At 40.2% G+C, this 8063-nt stretch overlaps 1 non-coding gene across 1 annotated transcript; it reads right to left on the minus strand.

The window, feature by feature from the left end:
- Positions 1–1748: 1748 nt before the first annotated feature.
- On the minus strand, positions 1749–1823 carry Trnas-cga (transfer RNA serine (anticodon CGA)). The gene has a single exon. It is a non-coding gene; the product is annotated as a tRNA-Ser (tRNA).
- Positions 1824–8063: the final 6240 nt, after the last annotated feature.

The following is an 8063-nucleotide window of genomic DNA, read 5'->3' on the forward strand; positions in this document are numbered from 1 at the left end:
CGCTGTGCACGGACTGCCAAAGAACAGATGACATACTGTAGTTGCCCGCATCTCGTGGTCGTGCGGTAGCGTTCTCGCTTCCCACGCCCGGGTTCCCGGGTTCTATTCCCGGCGGGGTCAGGGATTTTCTCTGTCTCGTGATGGCTGGGTGTTGTGTGCTGTCCTTAGGTTAGTTAGGTTTAAGTAGTTCTAAGTTCTAGGGGACTAATGACCATAGATGTTAAGTCCCATAGTGCTCAGAGCCATTTGAACCATTTGAACATACTGTAGTTCTTCTGGGTAGTGGTAGGATTGGGCCTGCAGATACCTGTCTGTATGTGTAGTCTCGCGATATACCCTGTGCCCCAGTGTGCCCTCCGTTGTCCTGTATACTTCGACGTCTGGAAATGGAATTTCACCGTTCTTCTCTACTTCGAGCGTGAACTGTATCTCCCCGTGCATGTTGTTCAAATATTCGTGAAACTTGTATAGCTCCGTTTCAGCATGAGGCCATATAGCGAACGTGTCGTCCACGTGTTTTCTCCAGCAGTAGTTTTATACATTATGACGCGGTACCATACCCGGGAAACTCTTATGTCGACTGACTCTGGCCGTGGAAGCCTGCGCAATTACAAATAGTACTTTCTTTATAAAACTGAGACATAAAATCTTTTCTTAAAAAGTATAACGTTTAATGAGAAATACGCAAATGCACAATTAAATGATTCTTTCGTAAAATAAGAACAAGCGCCTTCAGTCACAATCATGATTTTATTTCAATGTGCGATGGATTTCGAGCGCTGGGGGCTCATCTTCAGGTGTTTTAACAGTCTACTCGTACATCAATTTATGTGCGGTTAAACACTTATGTATGTATGTGGCTGAGAGTGGATGCATGGTTTTGATGCATGGTGTGAATAAATATGTTTATGTGCATATATATATATATATATATATATATATATATATATATATATATATATATATATATATATATATATATAAGTGTGTGAATGAAGATAAACTTGTTTCCTGATACTGTGCTGCAAAACCATATATCCACTACTGGAAACAGTAAGACACAAATGAATTACAGACGTGGCTGCGAGCGAGCATTTGCTTAAAGCAGTGGGGAAATTTGAAAATTTATGCTGGACCGGAATTCGAAACTGGGTCTCCCGCTTACTAAGCAGATGCTGTGACTATTATGCCATCTGGATACAGTGCTTATGGCAGATACATGAAATACCCTAGCACGCCTCGCGTCAGACCTATATTCTCAACTTACACTACTAACGTAGTGCCCCTTATCCATTATCCTCATTACTCTCGGCATTTCGTCGATTCCCGTGTGGGAATCGAGCCTGGTGTGTATCCACACTGAACAGATCATTAGTTGCCAGAATGAGATTTTCACTCTGCAGCGGAGTGTGCGCTGATATGAAACTTCCTGGCAGATTAAAACTGTGTGCCCGACCGAGACTCGAACTCGGGACCTTTGCCTTTCGCGGGCAAGTACTCTACCAACTGAGCTACCGAAGCACGACTCACGCCCGGTCCTCACAGCTTTACTTCTGCCAGTACCTCGTCTCCTACCTTCCAAACTTTACAGAAGCTCTCCTGCGAACCTTGCAGAACTAGCACTCCTGAAAGAAAGGATATTGCGGAGACATGGCTTAGCCACAGCCAGGGGGATGTTTCCAGAATGAGATTTTCACTCTGCAGCGGAGTGTGCGCTGATATGAAACTTCCTGGCAGATTAAAACTGTATGCCCGACCGAGACTCGAACTCGGGACCTTTGCCTTTCGCGGGCAAGTGCTCTACCAACTGAGCTACCGAAGCACGACTCACGCCCGGTCCTCACAGCTTTACTTCTGCCAGTATCTCGTCTCCTACCTTCTAAAGCTTCTGTAAAGTTTGGAAGGTAGGAGACGAGATACTGGCAGAAGTAAAGCTGTGAGGACCGGGCGTGAGTCGTGCTTCGGTAGCTCAGATGGTAGAGCGCTTGCCCGCGAAAGGCAAAGGTCCCGAGTTCGAGTCTCGGTCGGGCACACAGTTTTAATCTGCCAGGAAGTTTCAGATCATTAGTTGTCCTCTCCTTGATTATATGTATGTAGTGCGTGTTCTTTCGGACAAGTCCGAAAGAGCGGATACCACATATATAGGAAACAGTAAATTATTTTTAGATTTGTTTGAATTAGTAAAATATTTCTTTATTTGGCAATAAGATAACTTCATTCTAGTGTCAAACGAATTAAAATTCGAATATAATGTATTGCTTCATTGCTAACAAAACACAGCTCAGTCTTCTAATATAAGGTTGACTATTGCGGAGCAGAAGAACCTTAATGTTGAACTGAATAACGTATAAAGTTAAACGGTTTCAAATCTTTTTTGATAATAGCTTTCTTGTATTAAAATTTACGACTTCTCTGAAACCAAGTCACAATTTCTTCGGGACGTCAAAGCATCCGGAGCACCTCAATTCAGTCTAAAATTGTATTAAAATATCTTTCATTTCATTAACATTCTTCAGTTTTCTTAAGAGATGAAGAACTTCTTTTACCATACTGTTTAAACAGTCAACCATAGCAACAAAATTAATTTATACAACAAAACAAATGCACAGATACTCTGAGCTACAGTTTTGTGATCATAACATTGGTTCATACATACATGTCACCTCGACTAATAATGTATGCGACCTCAGAAATGAATTTCTATTTATCAATAAAACTGAAAGCGGGAAACCACAGAAAACTAAATTCATGGCTGGCGGCGGATGGATTGGAACAATTCCCAGATTCAGCTCAGCACCACAAAATGTAGAGCTACCCGGTTCGGTGGAGAATGTAACAAAACTGGTTGTTGTACACTATTTTCAAATAAAATAAAATCCATCACAACAAAAGACGGAATTCTGATATTGCATGTTTTTCCTTTGATTGAACATGTTTGGCCATTTGATTGTGCAGGAGTGCATGCAGTTTAATATTTAACTCTGCAGGGAATTTATGGCTTCAATTGTTATAGTACTAAAGAATGGGTGAGGGGGGGGGGGGGGCACGGTGTAGACTGCTCGGACAAATTCAAGCAGCTCGCCAAAAAATTTTTAGACACGAACGAAATACAGAATGTGTTCTCATCACATACCCCTACTGTTCTCCACAAACGTCTCCCTTTCGTTCCGTATCGGAATTTGTTTTCATAATTGAGTATCGCCCCGATGACTAGATACGCAGTAATAATGACATAATTTTGGACAAATTTTTTAAAGAAATGCAGCCATCAACCTTTTGACTATGTTTTTGTTGATCAACGAGTTTTTTTGGCGACACCGGCAATGTAAGTGTATTCTTTCACTAGTTTTAGTTAAATGTTATTTGTAGTGATGTTTATAACTCCACCGCCTTGTGAAATACTTCTACCATAAGTTCTATCAGTCTCCAAATAATGACTCCACTGGTGACATTTAACTGCTGCGATGGGTAATTAGGCTACCATAGTAGTGCGTACATGTTTTTAACTTACCATAACGCTAGTAGATGGATCAAAATCGGTTTTTCTTATTTCTTGTTACAAACTTATCAGTAATTACAACAGTACATAGCACAAAAATAATAAACGGCAGTATTTACATTAAATTAAAGTACAGTTAATAACTGATCTGATTAACAAAACAAAACCTGAACTAAAAAAGTAGGGTTAGGTGAAAGCTGAAAGTGCTATCGATGTATCGATAATTTAAATCTCTTAAATCTATCGATGACCTAGTTGCCTGCCGATAGTGCGTATTCTTTTTTCATCGTACATTTGAGACTCAAAATATACGGGGCGATCAAAAAGTTTCCGTTCGAAGACCGTACAGAACTGAATCGGTATACCACTCAGGCAAAATCACCGTGTGCATTGCGGCAATCGTCCCAGTGACTCATGAGGTTGACGACACCCGTTTGGTAAAACCCCATGTCCTGCTGCACATCCTCACCCGCCAAGAATCGTGGACCATTCAAGGCGTTTTGGGGACCGAAGGCGTGATAATCGCATGAGGAGAAAAAAATGTGTGAAATCTTGTGGGACTTAACTGCTAAGGTCATCAGTCCCTAAGGTTACACACTACTTAACCCAAATTCTCCTAAGGACAAACACAGACACCCATGCCCGAGGAAGGACTAGTATCTCCGCCGGGACCAGCCGCGCATGAGGAGAGATCAGAGTATAGGACGGGTGCTGGAATGTCTCCCACATGACTTGGCGTAACTCCTTCGTTACGACACTTGCGATATGAGAACGGGCGTTATTTGCCGCCGATTACGCTGTAACCTCCCAACAGTAAAAAAAATTATAATTATATAATTTACATTCAGTGTAACCTAGCAGCAGTTTATTATTCCGTAACCTCACAATAATAACGTGACTAACCTCCTAATAAAAATGTGACTCATATATAACCTTCAATAATTAACTGACTGTGAATCTAAACTGGTAAATTTGGACGTCAACAGTCCTGCGTCATGGCCCTGAAAGATCATACTGAATAAATTGAAAATTCTTACCTCAATGAAGTCGCCGGATAACGCGTATATATCTGCTCCTATAAGAAATTTTTCTGGCACAGCCCAGTGCAATGCTGGCCGATAGATTTGTCATGTATAAAAAGAAAGAACTGATTTTTCTTTACGATAATCGGGATGACCATGGATTGGAGAAATTAGTAAATTCTTTAAATTCAGATGAATGATTGTCAAAAGTTAATTTTTATAAGAAAGGTTATTATTAAGAGATTTTTTACTAACATTTACATGGGGCTTGATATAATAATAGTACATATGGCGAGGCTGCTTTTACCTTATACTACATCGCTCAGGCACCGCCATCGCTCCCCACGACCGGCCCAGCCGACTCCATACACCCGACTGCTAGCAACTACTTACTCCTACTACCACACAGTTACTACTGACATACAACACTGCTCTCTGGTCTGAGATTCTCTTATAGCGTACTTATCGCAGGCAGCGAGAGAGCAATCCACCGAAATTGCATCTGCTCGAGTGCGCTAGCAATAAATTCCTTAGCCATGGACCTCTTACAACGCATTCTTCGTTCTCCTGTGGATTTCTAACAGAATCTGTCCTTCAGGAGCCGAGGAAAGAAGAACAGCACGTTGGTCGTGTTTGGATCCGTTTGGTAATACCGCCGCCATTGTTCACGTTTCCGCCCGTTGAAAGGACAAGAATGCCAGACTAACCCTTGCCGCCATATCGGTGCTTATATACCCGCATAGGTGTCGCGCTACGTGGCATATACGCTGTAGCAGCGCCCTCAAACGAAAACTTTTTATATAAACCTCTTATATCTTTCAGTTTCATTGCACGGCAGCTGTATCGCGTGTAATTTCATTTAAGTTGTAGGGGGTGGGGAGGGGGGTTGGAGGGGCCGGATCCCCTGGAACCCCCTTTAGCTACCTCCTTGGTTGATGGAATTTCAAAAAGAATTCTCAGCATTTCTTCTAACTTAATACGTTATGTTCTTAGTAATATATGGACTGTATCACCAGCGCAGGGAATTTTTCCAGTCGGATTAAAACATGCAATTGTTAAAGCTCTTAATAAGAAAAGTGACAAGAAAGAATTAAATAATTATTTTCCAATGTCTTTATTGACGTCTTTTTCCAAACCATTCAAAAAAATTATGTGCTCAGGTTTAATTTCACATTTAAGTTGAAGAAATTCACTTGACACATCACAGTTTGGATTCTAGAAGCGTTGCTCGACTGGAATTGCTAATGATACATTCACACACCAAACATTTCACGCCTTAAATAATAAAATGTCACCAGTTGGTATCTTTTGTGTTCTTTCCAAGGCGTTTGATTGCGTACATCACGTTACTCTCTTGATCAAACTAAAGCATCATGAAACTGATGGCTTTGCACAGAACTGGTTTGAAATCATACTGAACAGAATGTAAAAAGTTGTGCTAAATAATTCAAACAATCTTGGAAGATGAGAAAAATTTTAGTGGGTGGGAAGAAATTACGAAAGGAATCCCAGGAAACCCAATTTTGGGTCCACAACAATTCCTTATAAATGTGAAAGCCTTACACCTAACATTCTTCAAACAGAATTGCTACTTTTTGAAGACGATACTAGTTATAATAAACCCCATTAGAGAGAGAGAGAGAGAGAGCAACAGCAGATATTGTCAATGACGTTTTTTAAAGAATTATTGAGTGGTTCTTTGATAATGGACTCTTCTTCAAGTTTGATAAAACACACTGCACCCCTTACTATGCAAAAGAAAGAGTCATACCAACGACTGATAGCCTACAGCACGTGAAAGGAGTCAGTAAAGAGGATAGAGTGCTCCAAAATTTTAGGTATATGTGTTGATGAGAACTTGAACTGGAAGAAAGTTCTCAAACAATCAGTTCCAGCTACTTTTGTTCTTCGAATAATTGCAAATCTGGGAAAGAAACGAATAAACCTCATGACATATTTTGCATATTTCAGTTCAATACTGTCTTGTAGAATAATTTTTTATGATAACTCATCACTTAAAAATATGGTACTGATTATGCAAAAGCGAGCAATAAGAATAATATGTGGTGCTTACCCGCAGTTGTTATCTGGTACCTCTTCAAGGGGTTAAGCATTTTAGCTACCCCATCATAATACATATATTCGCTAATGAAATTCATCATAAATAATCCATCATAATTTGAGAATAGTGATCTCCATACCTACAACATTAGAGGGAAAACTTTGTTACCCATTGTACAAGCTGTCAGTGACTGAGGAAGGAGTTCAGTTTTCAGAAACAAATATTTTTGATCGTTTGCCGAATAAGATAAAATGTGTAAAGAGAGCAAAGCAAGTTTTAAATCTAACACAAAATGATTTCTCCTTGTCAGCTTCTTCTATTCCATCAACAGAGTAAAGAAACCTAGTTTTACGGTGCAGTTACACCAGCAAAAATTAATGGTTTCTTAATGTTGAGACAGATCACATATGCATATACGTTAAACTGAGTCGTTCCACATCATTTCGGTACAAACAGCGCTCAGAAGATCTATGGGACATGTAACTAACTAAATACCTTGCTGATTAACTGTCGTCATTCCACCCTCGAAAAATGAGCATACTAGTGTTTTCGTGCGGTCACTCTTTTCTCTTATTCTATTACGATGACCAGTTATGTAGGTGGGAGTCAACAGAATGGTTTGGCATTCGGAGAAGAAATTTAGTGATTGTAATTTGTGAAGACATCTCGTCGTAACGCAAAGATATTTGTTTCAATGATAACCGCTCCAATTCGCTTACCATAGCTTGGTACTGTCTTCCCTATTTTGCGACAGTACAAAACAAACTGCCATTTTTTGAACTTTTCAGTGTTTTCGTCAGTCTTATCTGGTACAGATTCCAGATCGCCCAGCATTACCCCAGAAGAGGACGGACAAGCTTAATGTACCAGACTCGTTGGCAGATATATTGCATCTTGGAAGCGTTATTCCAATAAAATGTAGCTCTTGATTCGCCTGTCCCACAACATTAGCACCAGTTTATTATGGCTAGGTACTTAGTTGAACCTACGAAATTTAAATTTGTGGTAGTTATCGTGCATCTGAAATTTCACGAAGCTTTTTTAGTACTCATGTGGAGGACCTGACAATGTGTTCTGTTCAAGGTCAGTCACCACTTTTTGCATCAAGCAGGCATCTTGTCTAAACGATTTGATCTACTGATGACTTCACTAGACGGTAAACGACTACGTCATCATCAAACAATCTAAGAGGACTGCCCTGATTGCCTTCCTTGCTCAGCCCCAGATATGACTTCAGTTTCACTATATCAATTCCCCTCAGTTACTACGAACTGTGTCCTTTGCGGCAGGAAATCACAAATGCAGTCACAAAACTGAGACGATGCTCCGTAGGCACGCAATTTGATTAGAGGTCACTTGTGAGGAATGGTGTCAAAATAAATTTCGAAATTTGGAATCGACTTGAAATCCCCTGTCGACAGACGTAATTAATTCTTATGAATAGCTATCCATTTGTGTTCCACAATTCATTTTCACTATT

Source organism: Schistocerca cancellata, chromosome 2, assembly GCF_023864275.1.
Source record: "Schistocerca cancellata isolate TAMUIC-IGC-003103 chromosome 2, iqSchCanc2.1, whole genome shotgun sequence".
Taxonomy (NCBI): domain Eukaryota; kingdom Metazoa; phylum Arthropoda; class Insecta; order Orthoptera; family Acrididae; genus Schistocerca; species Schistocerca cancellata.